Below are 18,815 nucleotides of genomic sequence, written 5' to 3'. Positions count from 1 at the left end.
TCTTTAGGGTATTTTCTGGAATAATTTCTCCTTTTACTGAGGGGATTTTCTTCTGTCACTGTGGTCCATCATGAAGTTGCCTTCGGTGAGAGAGACACAAAGAGAACACTTCAGAGTGGGTTTCACAGACCAGTAGGCACACACAAGGAAAAGACAAAAAAACTCCCAGGTATGTGGAGAGCCTGACAGAGAGAGAGAGAGAGAGAGTAAGGGAGAAAGAGCTCAGTGTGACAGTGCTCATCCTTTTAAACTCCATCTCTGTCTCTGGCCATGACAGGAGAGCTGTGTGGAGGACTCCTCCGAAGCCCTAATGAAAGTGCCAGCCAAGCGCTTTCCCGGATGACAAACGGAGTTAACCAGTGACCCGTCGCAACAATATCACTCACGCGACGTGGCAGCCCCCGGTGACGTGATGTGACTGCACTGTAGCCCCCTCTGCCCTGCTCTGGGTCTTGAGGGGTGTGGTTGTCTCTGTCTCAGGCTGTTTGTATGTGTGTGTGTGTGTGTGTGTGTGTGCGTGTATGTGTGTGATCAATTCTGCTTACGGGTCTTTTTCAGTGAGTTATCTTTCTCACTGCTGTCACATGGAAGGCTAATGTTAGAACCCTGCTTTTCCAAAACATGGGTGAATTTTCCAAACATCTCTATTGCACTTCGATCAAGAAGTAAATAATCCAGTGTCTGCTGGTGACTGTATTATTAATGGTGTCTGTTGTCAGATCTTGTGCGTTGCAGACGTTACAGAGAGTTTATGGTCTACACACAGTGCTGGGGTGGGTTTTCTCTCAATCAGATTTGTCTCTTACAAGATCAAGGTGCTCACATTCAAGGACACAGTAGTTTATTCAGAGGCAGTTTTGACAAACACAAGGAGTGTTCTCCATACTGTATTGTATATGCCTTACATTACAGACTTTCAAGCATACTAGTAGGATCATACAATGATCAGTCCAACATCCCTCAAACTATAGAACTCCAAAGTTAATGTAAGTGATCAATAAAGGTACCTCAAAAATCTTTGTATCTCTGTAAAACACTGTAAAGAAGCTGCATGTTAACCAGTGACACTTGAGAGTAATGCGGAAGTGGTTATTATGACTGATGGCTGTCTACAGCCCAGTTTTGACAGCTCAGCAATGTACTTTTACAAAGGGGATTGTTTCCACTAAGTGCATTATGGTAGCTGGAAATGAAGGATGTCATGGTGAGACTGAATTTCTATTTGATTTCTTGTATCTATTTCTGTCCAGTGTGCATCTTTAGGAAGGTAAACAATGTTGATCAGTATTTCTTATGGAAGCATATTCAAAACGAAACTTGTTGGCAAGAATACATCGTTGCAATGTATGTGTGTGTGTGTGTGTTTGTGTGTGACAAATGCTGGCACAGATTTATACTGAGGGTATGTATATAACAATAACACATCCTACATGAATTGTGTGCACAGGTGAGCAGCACCACCACACAAGTTCACTTTGATTTGAAATCTCAAATAACATGAATTGTTCCCTGACCTGGTGTGTAGTCTGCCAGATCAGCCAGCACCTGAGGGAGCAGAGCTTCCCAGATTCATGTCATCGCTGTTATTCAATGCCCTCTCCAAAATCTGCACCCATCAAAGACAATTACCATTGATATTTAATAATAGGTTATTCATTTCATAATTTCATTTATGGCTAACTTTGTTGAGAGCAATGGAAATAGGTCACTAATTGGTTTTTGTAGCACATTGGGTTCCACGTTAACTGCTCAGAATAAATAACATTAATCAGACAATTAGACGCAGTAATTGAATTAAAAAACATGATTAATAGCCGTGATGTCAAACCCAGTTTTAAACCATAAAAGAGTGTCTTAGGTTTGCTGCTCGTGCCACGGAGGGCATGGTCTCTGTGGAACTCCCACTCCACTGGATTTGGTAGCTTTCAACAGGAAGGAACAAGCTCCGTGTGGAGTAATTCAATAGAGCACCAGAGGGGTCCTGGCTTGTTTTAAATTCTAAGGATCAGCTGTGACAGCGAGGCGATCATCCTCAGGCTGAGCACAGTGAATGTAAAAGGGAAGCATACCGGCAGGCTGGCAGGCAGGCGTACCAGTATGCAAAGCAGTCATTGTCATATCATTAAAGGCAACACACAGCAGCCTCAGTTAGTGTCTAGACATGCATTTGCTATTTTAACCACCATTTTTGTGTTCATTTGAAAGATTTGCATAATGACTTTGAGTCAGCATTCCCCTAATTTGTTCCCTACTTGGTTTCACATGGCACAACTGGAGGAGCGAGGCGTCAACAGCACTCAGGTCAAAACTCAGTGTTAAATTCCAGGGAGCATAAATGCTGATATGATTCACAATACACACTGTTTTGGACAAAAACATGTCTGCTAAATTAATAATGTAGAGCGGCATTAAAACTGTCCTCTGTGCAGAGGTGTTGTGGTGTACATACCTACAAAGACAAGAGGAGACCTGAAGGACACGCTGTACTAGACAAAAAGAAATTTCATTACCTTTGGCCATTGATTGTTTTTGGTTGGTTTTGTTTGTCTGATATGTTATAACCTTGTGAGATTCAGGAGTTCCGTGGGGGTAGGGAGGTGGTCAAGATGGCCCGTTTCCCTCTGAACCATTTTTTTGTGTGTGTTTTTTGTCTTTGGAGTCACATTGGTCCACTGTGTGCATATTTGCATCTATGAGCGCTCGCCTGACAAACTCACTGCAGGGAGTTTCAGATCAGCACTCGTTACCAACATACAAACCTCTCCCGGCCTCGGGCCTGCAGCCAATCAGATGACTGTGAGCATCCCAGGCTCACGTTGCGCCATGACCAATTTAAGCAGCATGAGGCCGATTCGCTTGGAGTTTTTTCCGAGGAGTACAGGTGGCCCTGACCCGTTCAACCGACATGAGGTGGGTTCTGCACAGGTGCATTTGAAGGGTGCGCAGGTGGAATCTCTATCCCGCTCACATCCGCAGAGGCTGAGAGACAGTCTTGTGTGGTGATGTACTGTACGTGCTCGCACACACACATTAACTCAAGCAGCACCTGGATGCACTGTGTCTGGGCAGTGACGGATTGCAAGCAAAGAGAGACACAGCTATCAGTTTTTAAACTCTCTCCCTTTCTCCAGCTCTCTCACTCCTTCTCATCTCATCGAGAGACATGGCATTGATGTGATAAAGGGACAGGTGCAATGGACTCCATCAAGTAGAAGGCATAATTAATCATCGCCCCAGTGAGAGGATGTCATTGGCCTTTTTCAGAGACAGACATTTGATTTAAAATGGAACGGCGTGAAATGCAAGAGGTACATTCATTCATGTAATAGATGGTCTGAATATCCCAAGAAACAGCTGATAAAATGTGATTTATTTATTTATCTTGAAAGGACTGGCGTCGCTTGGATGTGGCCATTCTTTATGAAACAATATGCAGTATGCAAAAGGGGGAGCTGCCAAGTGCACAAATGGGGATTCATGGCTGTGTTCCTGAAATCGTTTTAGCTGCACAGGACACTGAACAGTGGAAAGGCATACAAGTGAGACCAGTCATACACTAATTCCAGATGGATGAACACAAGAAATGCTATATTGGGGTAAAGCAGGCTATCAGGCAAACTAAATGGAACACTACAGTAAACAGTTAATTCAATTCAATTATATATATATATATATATATATATAGTGCCAAAACAATACAATTGTCTCACAGCGCTTTACAGAACCCAGAGCCTGAACCCCCTGAACATAAAGAGAGATGCTGGTAGTGACATTTTAAGACTGTGTGTAATCCAACTCATCTTACACATATGATACATTATCAACATGTACTTGACCATACCCCCAAGAAAAAGAAAGACAGAGAAAACAGCAATTTCACTGCTCACAGGGCATGTTAAACAATACAGTGTGAGCTACATCACCTCTCCTCATACTTACTCTTGAAGGTCATTACCTTCAAGAACCTACCTTTGACAAACAAAGCACCTATAATTCTGAGTGTGGACCTCTGCCTAGTTACAGTGCCTTTGGACCAGGAATGATTGACTCGGGAGCCAGGATCTCTGATGATCCCTCGCTCAAAATCACGCTGCAGTCAGTCCCTCCTGCGGAGCTGCACCAAGCTGTGCTCATCCCCCCCTTGAGCCCAGTGAATGAGACCTCAGACACACTTGTGTACCTGGAGATCATGTGGATTGATTCAGAGAGAGCTTGACGTCATCATGGAGGCGCTGGTATATGCCAGCCTATATATATACTGTATGTGTGTCTCTCTCTTTCTCTCCCTCTCTCACTGTATGTGTGTGTGTGTGTGTGTGTGTGTGTGTGTGTGTATACTTTAGATGTTGAGATGGAGCCCACACACTAAGCAGCAAGTTCAGGTCAAGAATATGGGGCAAGAAAATAAGAAAAAAAATAAAAAGAAATAAGAGTGGCTTTATTGCACCCAAAGACGTTCTGCAGACCTTTTCATGGCCTGAGAAACCTGCATACCTGAACTGCATCAGAAGTATGAAGAAGAATGACTGCTAAGCAGGAAACAAATCGGTAACACCTTACTTAAATCCAATATGCATAAAGCATTATAAACACATTTAGTTCAAGTTCAAGTTCAAGTTCAAGTATTTATTTGTCAGATGCACAGAAAACCAGTGCCTGGTTTCAGGTAGTGCAATATTACTGGTAGTGCAATCAGTAGATGAAACTGTAACATGTAAAGTGGCGAGACTGTATCATTGTCCATTTAAAAGCCTGATGGCCCTTGGAAAGAAACTGCTCTCCAATCTATGGGTGCGAGATCGAATACTTCGGTAACACCTACCAGAAGGCAAAGGGGAAAAAAGTCTAAAGTCTAACATTTATAAATGTTTATTAAGTATTCATAATGCATCATAGCGACAGACATAAGTCTATACAGCTATTTAGAAATAGACATGACTACACTCATAAAGCGTTATGGTGTTGTGATGTAAGCCCCACACAACTATCATTAGCGAGCAAGAAGAGGAAACTAGACGAGCAGCAGTGTCTTCTCAAGTAAAGCAAGGGCAATGGATAAACTATCATAGTGTTGAGACGAGGAAGATCAGCTGGAGCTGATCAAACTTTGAGCTTTGAGCATGAAAATTCATTGTTGGTGCCACTTGTGATGTCCTCCCAACTCTGCAGAACTTCAGTCAGTAGGTGGATGAAGACAGAAGTTGCAAGTTGTGTTTGGGTACTGGCTCATTCAAAAATATTTTGTCTGGATGTAAGTGGAGACATTAGAATTTTACATCACTTGCGTGTGTGAGAATAAATAAGTTGAGGTTAACTCTTTGCCGGTAAGTAATAGGGACAGAAGGATTTATTTCACTAGAGGGGCAGACGAGTGGACACCAGGCATATACACACAGTACTGGCAAATGGGGCAAAGCACGGGATTGGCGATTGCTAATTAATGTCGGTAGACAACTTCATGTTCCACAGTATATTGTTGTGACTGCTATGAGACCAGACATAGTGTTGTATTCTGAGTGTGGGCGCATTGTTTTCTTTCTTGAGTTAACAATTCCCTTTACAATTGAGGAAACATTTGAAGGAAGAAGCTGTCCTGCTGTGCAGGATCTATGGTTGGGCTGTTGTTATATTGGTTAGGTTAGGTTGCTGGGTATGAGTACTATAATGTATAACCTATAACCATAACTGACATAAGGCAAAGATGTCATCAGTACCAATATCAAGAGGTAAAACAAGCTTTATTACATATTCTGATACTTCAGGCTGTCAGAGCTTATACTATAACATTGTTACACTTAAATAGTTACATAGACTTATGTTGATCATTATGAAGCATTATCAATACGTTATAACCCTTTATGCCGTGTTGGGAAGTACTGAACTAAATGTAATTAAACTAGTAGTTTAACTACATTTTACAGTAGCGTGCTGGTAGTTCAACCACATTCATATTTGCAGAGTGATTCAAGTAGGTAAAGTACATTTTTTGTACCATTTTTGTGTAGTTGACTACTGGAACTAATTGAACCCCTTTGACCAGCCCCACCCCCTGTGTCCTTCATCCTGACGGCTGTGAAAGCATGCCTCGATTCAAGTCAGATGTTACAAAACTGACTAGTAAGACGACAGGCCCATTCTTGTTTCTAAACCAGTGCTCAAGTCGGTCAAAAGGTCTAAAAAGGTGTGTGTTAAAAAAAGAAATTCTTTACTGTTTTATTTGTTGTTAGACAATACAAAATCCAGATTTGTTTACAACAGACATACAACATTCCTTGCCAGTTGGTCCCTGTGAAAAGCCCAGATGGGATAGTTTTGTATAGGACAGGTTTAGTTATCAAGGGTTTTCCAGGAAGCTAGATTGTCAGTTCACCTGTGAAAAACATTTGGCCATAGCAAAGTCCTTATAGGCAGGTCTCGCCACTTGACATTTAAAGTACATCAAGTGAATCCGTGTTTAAAAAGGTGTGAACATTTTCCCCAACTGCTCAAATACGGCTTAAAAGTACTTTTTTTTTTTACTTTTTCACTGCGCATGCACCAAATTTCACAGTTTAGTTATTGCTATGGTAACAGTGAAAAAGACCAAAACAGAAAGTTCAGTTTAGGCAGGAAGTCAGGCTAAACTTGAACATATTAGGTGTCAATTTGTCATAAGCATTGATTGCTGCTATTTATTACGTAACAAATGTTCAGAGAAGCTGTTGCATGCTATTTTAGAAGTTACTTGGCGAACTGATTGATCCTGCCTGGTGCAATACCCCCATCTGGAAGGCAAGTATCTGACTGATGGACACTATACTATAAAATCAAAGCTGGCAATCCTTGCACTTTCCCATGAAAAGTGGAATATTTTTTTTGTTTGTTTTATATATGACCTGTGAACAAATAGGTACTTCTTGCAATACACTAAATTGAATGGCTGAGTCTCAAATGCTTTCTCTTAGTAGTTTTAGTTAACCAAACTACATTTCTCCCTAGCGTAGCTTTGCTGTAGTTCAACATCTTCCAGTGTAAAGTAATTGGTAGTTTGCAAAGCTATGCTTTCAAAGCAGTACACTGCCTTTATGAGGTTCTAATGCTTTGTGAATACTGGGTTTAAGTAAAATGTTACCAGTCAAGGAATTCACTGCATTAGCAATATGTATTCAGAACCATACTGCAGTTGCCTTTCGTTCCTGGTTAGGGCGGCCAGGTTCACATAACGGCACCATGTTGAGGTTGATGAAAGCAGATGGGCAGGGGGGAACTGTATAGTGGCTTAGGTCTCTCCTTCGGAAAGGCTATGGCAGGGCATCTAAAAATAGCCTCCCCTATTTTAATGTGCATCAGAGGAGGCTTTGAGCGAGCGTGACTGGCACAGTACACAGGGGCGAGCGGATGATTAATACGGGGGTCAATCGATAGCCGTGTCAAAAGCCTTACTTAAGAGTAATCACTGCCATCTCAGGAAGAACGGGAAACAGGAATTGCTTCCATGATAAGGCCAGATTTGTGTCCTTCTCAGCCCTCCAGGAATTCTATCCGGATCACACTCCGCCATCGCTCTGCAGTCCTATGGCACAGAGGGTTAAGGTTTCATTACAGGACAATCAATGCTTTGCCTTAAATCACAATGAGATCAAATACCATACAGGGTGAAATTACTGGAGTATTAATTAATTTGATCATAGCAATTCATTCCCCGTGGTCTTTGGTGCAAAATGTCCTTGTACTGAAACTGCACTGACACGTAGCCGTGGCATAACCTATATTTATACCCTGCATTTATACATCATCACATTATCTCTCTGTATATTGAATTACTGTTCGAAGCTACAATTGCAATGAACTTTTATGGCCCCATTCATTTTCCCATTTAGATTATGCTATTTATCTCATGTGGTTACTGGAGATAATATCTTCTGTAATGAGGAGAAGCCTGTTTGAACAGCCAGGGATTGTTATCGCGCCTGGTCTTGAGAGACTGTATACCACGCTCAGGAGAGCACGAAGGCCTCAGCTAATCTCCTACATGTTCCTCTCCGGTGTAAGAGGCTGATTTGTGTGTGGAAAATCGTACAAGAAGCACGCACGGCAGAGTACTTCAAATTACATCTCACCTTCACACACTCCCAAGAGACGGCATTTAAATCCATTAATTTCTTAACAAACATCTTCTTGGTGCTGATATGGGGCTCGCTTGATTGAACATTGAGGCTTGCCTGGAGTCACCCAGCAGGACCCAGTAATTACGGGCAAACATGGTGACCAGGCTCTTGTGCAGATGCCCTGGTGAGCAACCCACCGAGAATGCGGTCTGAGCCTCGTTGAAATCAGACTGCCCCAGCAATCCTAGGCAACGTAATAATTATTTGACCTTCATGACCACGGCAGGAACCTCATTAGTTGAAAGCCTTTATTTTCATCGTATTTGCATACAACAAAATGCGGAGCGCTGCTCCTGTTGGTGCCACGAGGGACAACATATTTCAACACTAAATAAACTAACAATACAATAAACTAAAACAGATCAAGAGTAAAACAAAGTGCAGTGGTATGAAGTACAAATATAATAATAATAACAATTATTATTATTATTATTAATAATAATAATAATAATAATATTATTATTAATAATAATACATAAAAAACGCTACTCTGGAGCACTGGTTTTAAATGGTTTGGTTGTTAACTAAGCGATTGTTTTGGGAATCTTCACATCAACCTGCATCTATCTTCCATTCATGTTAACAATACAAGGCATGGCAAAAATGTCTGTGTGCTTCAGTTGATGGAAGCCAGTGCAAATCACCTCACTCTGCTCTTTGCTAATGAACACGTACACATCCAGTCCACTCATACACAAACCCTAATTTAACCGACCCTCCTGCCTATTGAATCTCAAACATGGCCTCATGGGGTTTCATGTTGTTTCTGTAGTGATACTAAGCCTCTTCCTTTACATTTGGTGCAAAATTCACTGCACATTACCAGAGATGGTATGGAATTAAATATAGGCTATAGTATATTCCATACACCCAGATAACTAACAACTTACACAACTATACACAACCTACAGCTATACACTATATTTGCTGAATCAGACACTGCCAAGCAATATATGCCTGTATTTCTTTATTACACCATGAAACAGGTTTTTAGTCTCGTACTTTTAGTTCTAGTAGGGCCTGAATAGCAGTCATGTCAGGGAGCATGGAGAATCAAAGCACCACAGGGGCTGCTCTGATCTCATGGTCAAGGATCGAATCGAAGCACCTGGACTCTCCTGCTCTGTTCCTATATAAATCTGGCCAGCCACCTCTGAAGATTCAGTCTCGTATTATCTCACTTAAGCACATTAAACAAAGGCTGTTCTTTCTCCTGACACCTGGTCACCGTGAAGGGCAGAACAGTCATCAAGATGAAGTGTGGGGCATTGCCCTCTTGCCAGGGGACCTTAGCGAATGAAATCAAGTCAGATCTTGATTCAGCACTCGTGGGCTGTTATGTTATTTGTCAAGGCAAGGAAAAAAAGAATTATGGAGGAGAAGTCTGAAGTGTGAGGAGAGATGACTGATTACAGGCACTACTGCAAAAAACTCCTATGATATCAATCAACTGACATTTAGTGTGTTTTCTTAGATTAAGTCTTCATCAACAAAAAGACATAGATGATGTTATGAAAGAGTGCAGATTTGACTCCAGATTTGATGTAACCACGAACATGATATACCTTTGGTAAAAATGACAGCAAGGAAGAGCTACAGATACCTGGGTGTTCACCTTGACAACAGACTGGACTGGAAATGTAACACTGAGACTGTCTACAAGAAGGGACTGAGCCGGCTGTACTTGTTGGGGAAACTTAGGTCCTTCAATGTGTTCAGCAAGATGCAAGATGTTGCATATCTTTTACCAGTTTGTTGTTGCAAGTGCAATTTATTTTGCAGCCATCTGTTAGGGCATCAGCATCAGAGCCAGTGACACTAAGATACTGAACAAGGTGATGCAGAAGGCTGGCTCTGCGCTAGGGACTGCTCTGGAGCCCCTAGAGTTGGTTGTTGAGAGAAGGATGTTGTACAGATTGATCGACATGATGGAAAATGCTACTGGTCAGACTGCAGAGTGCGTTCAGTAGGAGGCTCCATGAGTCACAGTGAACGATTCAACATCTCATTTGCACAGTTAGAGCTGTATTTCAAATTCTCTTTTTTATTCTATTTATTTGATCTAGTAGTGTAGTAGTTTGTATATATATATGTAACATGTTAATACTGTGTTTTTAACTGCCTCTGTGTCTGTTTTCCCCTATTTTGTCACACATCTATTTGTCTGTCTAAAACTAAATGTGTTGTGTTTAAATGAGAGTGCACACTTGCAACAACAAGCCAGAGTAGCATGACAATGTTTCCCAACATTTTACATTCATTCCATCAAAATAAAAATGTTTGATTATATTTTGATAAACTTAAATAAAACTGCACTTTTACTTGGTGAAGTCATTTTATTATCTGGCCTGCGGCCAGTAATAACATTCTGGATTGCAGTATATACCCCTGCCTTCTGTGAATTGCATTTAAAAATGCAATCATCCAACAAGGACAAACGGGACTAAGGGAGTGTTTCCAAGAATTCAACATTTTTGCTGATGAGGAACCACTGATTGAATTTACCTTGCTAATCAGGGATAATCATATGGTGAGAGGCACATGTGGGTTTATATGACCCTGGCGTTAATCAAAGCCCATTCAGTGTTGTTAGATGTTCAATTCCACAATTTTTGTAACAAACACAGAGGCTGCTGTCTGAATGTGAGTATGTAATCTGGCGAGGCACAAAGAGATACATTATGTGAACACTAATAGGATACTAATAACATGGCTAAAACAGTCAGGTAGAGCCAACAGGCTGAAAATGTTTTAAAGCAATTTATATCTAAGTAGCACTTGTAGAAGGTGCATGTGTATTGTCCTGTGAGGGAGAAAGAGGGGAGGAGAAGCAACCACAGGTTGAAAAGAGAGAAAATGTAAAATGCCAATCACCTGGGCTTGTGCTTGGGCTCTCAAGGACGCGTTGCCATGACTTCAGAGCAACACAGTGATGTCCTCCTAGGGTCTCATTAGGTTCAAGGTACTACTCTATTGACAAAAGAGAACCCTTGTCAAACACTTAGGTCAATGGGTACATGGCTGCTAGTAAGATCTACACCGCCAACTAAACATTGGAAATTCGATTTTATGCTCCACACAAATGGAACAACCTCCCAGAAAACAGGAAGGGCTCCGACCATTAACACTTTTATCCAGATTTAAAACATTTCCTTGTGCTTACAATAACTTTATCTGTGTCTATTTCCACTGTGACATTGAATCGTACTCCTTTTCACTCCTGTATTCACCTCCATGTACTTGTGTTTACTTTTTTCTGTTTCTGTTGTTCTCTCTGTTTCTGCCTCTATCCCTTAATATGACTGTATTTGTTTTCCTTTTTGCTCCTGATGTGAAGCACTTTGAACAGCCCCTGAGGTTGAATTGTGCTATAAACTTAGCTTTGTCTTGCCTATTGTTCCTCTTTTTCCTCAGTATTGGGTCCGTCTTCTACTGCTAGGTCAAATCCCATGGAATGGCCACTAGCTTATTTTTTAGAGAATAAACCTGACAAATGTGTAAACAAAAGTATTACAAAATGATAAGGTAGAACAATCTCCCCTTTCAACTCTACAACACCAAGTCCATTGATTATTTATCCGCAACACTAAGCTGCAGGGGTTCGGCTCTTGCACTTGTGAGAGATTTCAATGAAGAGCTAAAGCAACCAAAGCCAGCCATTTTGTCTTCCTGTGCAGAAAAAAGGATTTGATTGGGTGAATTCAACCAGACACCCCAGTAGAAATAGTTGTCATTGTCATGCAACTTTTGCCATAGTGAAATTATTATTTTTTTCTCACAAAGCTTCATAAATATGTGTGCAAAATATTTAGAAATATTTATATGAATTGTATGTATATATATACAGTATATATTTACATTTGTTTTATATATTTATATATTTAAAATATATTTTATGTCAAAGAGACATAGGGGAAAAAGAAAAGGAATTCAAACAAATGAAATCTAATCTATCATCAGGAATATGTTTAGCAGTTTTTTTTAATGCCAACAAACCTGATTATCCCATCCCTACTGTTCTGGGGCGTAGAGACGGAGTGGATCTGCAGTGTGCACCTGGTTTCTGTCTCCCACAAATCCCAGCTCCCCGGGGCTGCAGGTCTATTCTGCTCTGGGTGTAAAGACTACCAATTTGTCTCTCAACTTGCAATGGAGGGAAACACCAGTTTCAAGCCATATCAAAGCACTGATGCGTAGTGGAGTTATATACTTGCAGCGGACCAGAAAAATGGGCACATTGAGTGAAGCAACAGAACTCTTCAACTGCTATCTAAGTCCTCGAGTTGGCACAATTAAATAGACAACCCGTGCAGAATAAATCACGAGTAATAGAAAATGTCACAGCCTTAAAAAAACTGAACAAGACAGGTGGAGCTAAATTAACCCTGTGCTACTGGAGGAATGGTCAGATATAAAACAAAAGAACTGTTTCAACAGCTCCCTTTTTTTTCACCAATTGAGACATCAGTGAAGGGCATCAATAGAACAAAAAGGAAACATAAGGGGGAAAAATCCAAATGTTACATGAAGCAATGAATGCTGTGCCCAGAAACAATGCAGTAAAAGTAACCAGCTGACATATTACACAACATGTCCTTCCATGAAAGCTACCCTAATAGATAGGGAGGAGAAGGTCACATGGCCATGACATAGACTTTTAGTTGTTATGCCAATGACGTTTTGTTGTTTTATCAAGGTATTCCACATTAAGACAAATATGTTGCTTTCTTTTATTTATTCATTCCCCTTTTCGTCCACTCCTGATATACATCATCTTTTCATTTTCAGTAAATATTATTAATAAAGCAGACAAGCCAAAATGTCTGAAACATGAATGAGGTTGATTAAAACAGCTGAGAGCACCAGAGGGCCATTGTGTAAAACCATTTATAACAATAATAGTGCTGTCCAAAATGTTCTTATTACGCTGCTTTATGTAGCAAACAATCTTCTCTTCATAAAGAAACCTACTCAGGTTATTCTTCACCATGGTAGCCGCAAATGCAAACAAAACACATTTCCATCACAAACCCCCCCCCCCCCCCCCCCCCCCCCCCCCCCGCTCCATACACATACTTAACGTATACATATACGTATACGTATACTTAACCGCTCCATACATGTACTTAAGCGATTGAAAATCAAGGAGATTCAGGGATATGAGGAGTGCCCACAAGTCTAAACAATCTGGGATCTCTGGATGTAGCGTGTCATCTCACAGCAATTTTGAAATGCCTTTCATCGGTGATGAAATGTCAGGAAAGCAGATTTTTTTTACAGCTCCCTTGGACATACACCAGGTTCAGCTGCAGAATAAATTACGTAAGTTAGCCAGAATTATTGAAAGCCAGGTTTCATAGAATTGGCCAGCCCTGAGCTGTGATTTGCTGGTTTGTGTCAGTAACTGTATTAAAGAAAAGTGCGGATAAGGAATGGACTCAGAGTTAATTAACTCCTGCATCCTTCCAAACTTACAGTCACTGATGTGCAACATCAATCCTAGCTATCTCTGTGGCATTTCATTCCTTAAGTCTTCAACAACTGCGGCCATGGAGTGGCCAATCAGATACACAACCTGAACTAACAACTGGTTAATTTTCTTTTATTTCATGGTACTTTAACTTCCAAATGCAACTTTGATGAATGCTAATGTATGCATTGATCCTTGTTACACCTCAGGAATACCTAAGGATGCCTAAGGTATCATCAAAATGATAGGCCAAAATCAATACACCTTCTGCCACAGGAATTTCAAACACTATGTTAAGTTTGTGCTTTTGTTTATTTCTTCTAAAGAGGGCTTTAGGCCGGCACAATAATTTGACTTTCATGCTTAGAGACACATAAATTAGCAAACAAAGTCAGTGATGGAGATAATTTCCAAACACTGTTAATGACTTAAGAATATAATAATCAAGTGCCTTGTATTATTAATTACCTTATATGAATCATGTACTTATGTAAGCAGGAACATGGCTTTTCTGTGTTTCTGCGTGGGTGTAACTTAGAATATTAGGTGCCACTTAGTCTGCATTTGTACAAGAGCATGTTTAGACCAGAAGTGATAAGAAGGTTCGAACTGTGCTTCTTCCGACCTTGCAAAACTTTCATCCTTGCCTCGGACATCAGAAATCCACCACGTGGTTATCCCTGCTGAACGCTCAACTTCTGTCTATATAAACCTTGTGCGATGTGTTTATCATTGCTTCACTTTCAGCCTTGTGCTGGGAGTGAGCCCGATTGCAATTGTTGTTTGTCTAATAAATATACTTATATGCAGCTCCGGAGTCCTGAGGTAACTAGGGTGAATTTTCACCTATCAGTCAGTAATAAAACAATGGATGCCGGAGGTAGATCCAAGAGGGAAGGGACTAGTAAACGAGGGGAGGAGATTTCTAATGAAGTGCTGAATCACACACACACGCGATGGAGCTTGATTGATGCAGTCTAAACTTACTGATACCGTTGGAGGCTTTGCCCTCCTGTCAGTCAGTGGACGGATGCGCTTCCTCATCTTAATATGATTAATGTCCGGGTCAACCTCCGGAGCTGATCCCCAATCAGGGGTAAGCTCTCACCACATGAGAGGATTTGAGCTGATGGCCAGAGTCTTGATGCCGTGGACACAGACACATTGGCAAGGAAGGAAACATTTAAATAATTTAGAAAATAAGACAGAAGTAAAATTGTTCATGGAACATTTGTATGTAACATGTATGTAACATTTTATAGATTTGCAAATACTCTATACTCATATACTCATACTATACTACATACTCTATAAACCACTGTGATCCAAGTTTTGCATTACTTTACGAGATGTATACTAGTAATGAGGTGCACTGTTAAAGTATTTCTCTGTTCACATCACAAGTGCCTGGGTGGAGCTGTGATTGAAATATTCACTGCCAATGGAGCTGCCATACAAGGTTATCTTCTGAGTGTATGTAAAAGGAGACATGCTTTCCGAAAACAAGTAAGACAGATATGTAAGATGGAGCACACAAAAACAAAATCAGTCATGAATGCAGTCTCAACCATTACTTCTCTGTCTCTGTCACGAACTGCAATAAAGAAAAGATGGATGGAGCAAAAACAAACTAATTTTAAGGTTAGGCTGGAAAGAGGTAGAATATGATGCATCCTGTGTTTTTTGTTATTCCTCAACAGTTGAAAAATGCATGACATCACCTTTTCCATGCATCGTGGATATGGAGTGAGGTATATGGAGAAGATTCTTTTCACCATAAATGTTATAGTTTATGCTGTTATTTACAGGTGCAAGTTTATCAAGGTGTCTGTAAGGGTAGGACTGAACTCTCTACCTAAAGCATTAACCCCATGCCTCTAAGGAAAGGTATAGAACACCTTTGCATGTCTGTCTTGAGATGAGAGTTTAAATAGCTTTGAGATGAGAGTCTAATTAGTTTTAGCACCATGACCTCCATTGTAAATAGCAGTGACATCAGGGCACCGGTGTCAACAAGGCCGCAACCTTCGAAACAAGGAGAAACATCTCTCCCACATCTTTGTCTCTGCGTGTGTTCACAGGATGAAGGAGCAGAGGCCTTTCATTTAAAGAGTCATGATTACGTAATGAACAGATGGCACAAAGGACCCACAGCCAGGAAATACAATCATTAGGGGGACGAGTTAGCGGGGTCATACTCCCTGATGTGCAACCCCTCAGACTAATTAACCGCTGTTGCCAAATATGCCTGGTCAATAGGACGGATACAACACCGCTAAAGGCCAGGGAAGAAGGACTTTCTGATTAATGTGATTTATCCAGGCAAGGAGGCAGAGCAATATGCTGACATAAAAGCCGATATGCTGGGTATTCTGACAATTAGAGAAGTTCAATTAAAATTTACTTCAGTGCAACCAACAATGGTCCTGGTACTGCAAATGAACACAATGTACAGTGTAATGCTTTGCGAAAGGTCAACCGTGTATCATGGGGACATGGATGAGATGGCAAAGGGGGATAAAGTCTTTGCAAGGCAACATTTGAGCTGTAGGGCTGAAGAGCTGCTTGGGTGCATTGCTCGGCACAGCCTGTTTGTGTTTTCTCCATAAACGCAGACAGAGGCCTGGCCAGCACGCCCTAGCAGGCAGAAAACACAACAGTTGTCTAGAGACTGCAGGCTCTGCTGGAGATAGTTGCACAACTTGATGTCCAACTTGCCCAGCACCAGCTGCACCTGCAGAAACTGGGCAGCAACATGGCGCGATCTCGGACAAGTGGAAATTCTTCACAGCCAACCACTGAGCCACCAACCGGGGCGCGTGGATTCGTTGGACTGGACGTGAGAGAGAGGGAATTTATATGAGCGTGTATCATAGAGACAAAATTGGTTCAGTTTCAACACACAGCTCAATAATTCTCTCAATGGGATCACAGGCACAGCACTGATTGGTTGGTAATTAGAGGCCAAGTCAAGGCCACACATCTTCGAGCAGCAGCAGCAGAGAGGGAGTTATTTATGTGATGTGCTCCGCCTGGTTTTCCACTCTGTGTGACTTTGACACTGACCCACGAGGTCCTCCAACAACACAGAGAAGTATGAGGATGGATGACTATGCTGTAGCAGACAACAGTCATTTGCGGCATGAATAAAAGCAATTATGAGTATCGGGGCCAGTTCCATTCAGTCAAATACAGAGAGGACACAGCCATAACAGTATATTTCCTCAACTGCTCTGACCTGGGACACACATGTGACTAGCACAGCCATACCTGTCCCGGGGTACAACAGCTCCATAATTATCCTGGCATAACCCATCATTAATCCTGACGCTATTAATAGAATGCATAAATCCTCAGTGGTTGCCCTTCACCCATTCTACACCACTAAAGCCCTGTGGAATAACTACAATTAGACAGCCACAAACACACACACACCCACCCCTACACACACACACACACAAACACACACACACACTTATTTGGCTCAAGGTGCCCCAAGTTTCTCCATTCAATTTAAAACTTGTCAGAATAGGAATGTCCATTATTTTGGTTGAGACTAGTTTTTCAGATCCATACCAAATTAATATATTGTAGTGTTGTAAGGTATGAAAAATGACGGAGTAGGCAGAGCTAAACCAACAGGTACTTTACTCATGGCAGAACTAACATGCATCCTCAAGAAGTGCAACTTCTTTACATGTATACAACTTGTATAGGTACTTCCTGTGCTGCATTAAAAGTACAGGACACAACATATATATTTCATTGGTTGTTGCTTCCCAAGTTCTAATTGACCTCAGGTTATATTTGTAATATCACCTTCACCTTTTCTGAGCGATAGGTTGATTTCTCATAAATTGCCAACCACAAAATGTCAGAACTGCTGAAATTGATCAACTTGTCAATTAAATGCTGACATTTGCACTTCTTTACAATGACTAGGAAACCTCCAGGAATAATACAGTTAGGCTAATTGAGTTAGGTTAGTTTAAGTTGGGAGTTAAATTGGACATTGACTGTATTAAAAGAGACAGCAGCTCCAGAGACAACAACTTAAAAAGTTTGGAACAGTGGCCCAAACCCCTTTCACAGTAATGAATCAGCTATCGATCTCCAAGAATCATTCCCCATAGCCAGGCTGTAAGGCAGTGGGGCAGAACGGCAATCCAAACCCCTATTGTTTAAGGAAAGGGTGTCTGTGGAAACAGAAGCAAAAGCAGAAGAGAGAAAACTGGGCTGCAAGGAACATAAAAACACTCCCCCTGACTAGAAATCTATTATTTATCGCAGCTCCGACTTCCCTACTGCTATTATGGAAGCTCATAACTAGGCAAAAAGCTTCGGCTCCTACTTCAGACTGAAGGCCACTAAGGCCAGTCTTGGTAGAAAGCAAAGGAGATTTCCTCTCCAATGCTGGGCTTTGAAGAGACTCTCTTCAGGGTGCTTGTACAAAGAAACTCAAAGACTGCATTTCCTTCAAGTATGGATGCCACCGATATGAAAGAAATGTATGTTGTACTACTAAATGAGGTGTATACCTTCATCCGAAATACTTCAGAAAAGAAATGAAAGAAGACAGACAACGGTGGTCACAAATAAAAGATACACACCAGACTTATGTCAGCCACTTTGGGACCCAATCATTCATCCCTACATTTATAAAGCTGGTATACAAATGTTTCAGACAGGGAATGCCAGGGAACCAGATGATATGAATTCATAAAAGCATCACTGCTTAAGAAATAAACAAAGCCAGGGAATTTGAATATTTCTTTTTCGGGAATTTGCATAAGTTGTTGGAAACCCGACAGAAACACAGAGGGACTGTATAGCTGCAAGTAATTCCATTTATACCACTTAGAGCTGTGCGCATATATGATGTGCCAAAAACAGGGGTAATCAGAGAACATGGCAAACTGCAGAGGAATGCATGACTTCTTCTACCTCAATGTAATTTGGGGCATTTATTTAGTAATGGTTACACGTACACGCACATGTACAGAGTGTTAGTAGACAGACACTGCCACAGCAAATCACAGGGAAACATGGAAATGTGCTATTCACACAGGAACAAATAAAAACGTAAATAACAACTCATCTGATAACAAGAAGTCAAACAGCTGCAATAGGAACATCTGAAGCTGTCCCAGTTTTTCACTTCCAATACATTAAAAAAAGTGAACACCCACAAGGTCCCT

The sequence above is a fragment of the Clupea harengus genome, chromosome 2 (genome assembly GCF_900700415.2).
Source record: "Clupea harengus chromosome 2, Ch_v2.0.2, whole genome shotgun sequence".
NCBI lineage: Eukaryota > Metazoa > Chordata > Actinopteri > Clupeiformes > Clupeidae > Clupea > Clupea harengus.
The sequence above is the reverse complement of the archived record's forward strand: the minus strand, read 5'-3'. Positions refer to the sequence as shown.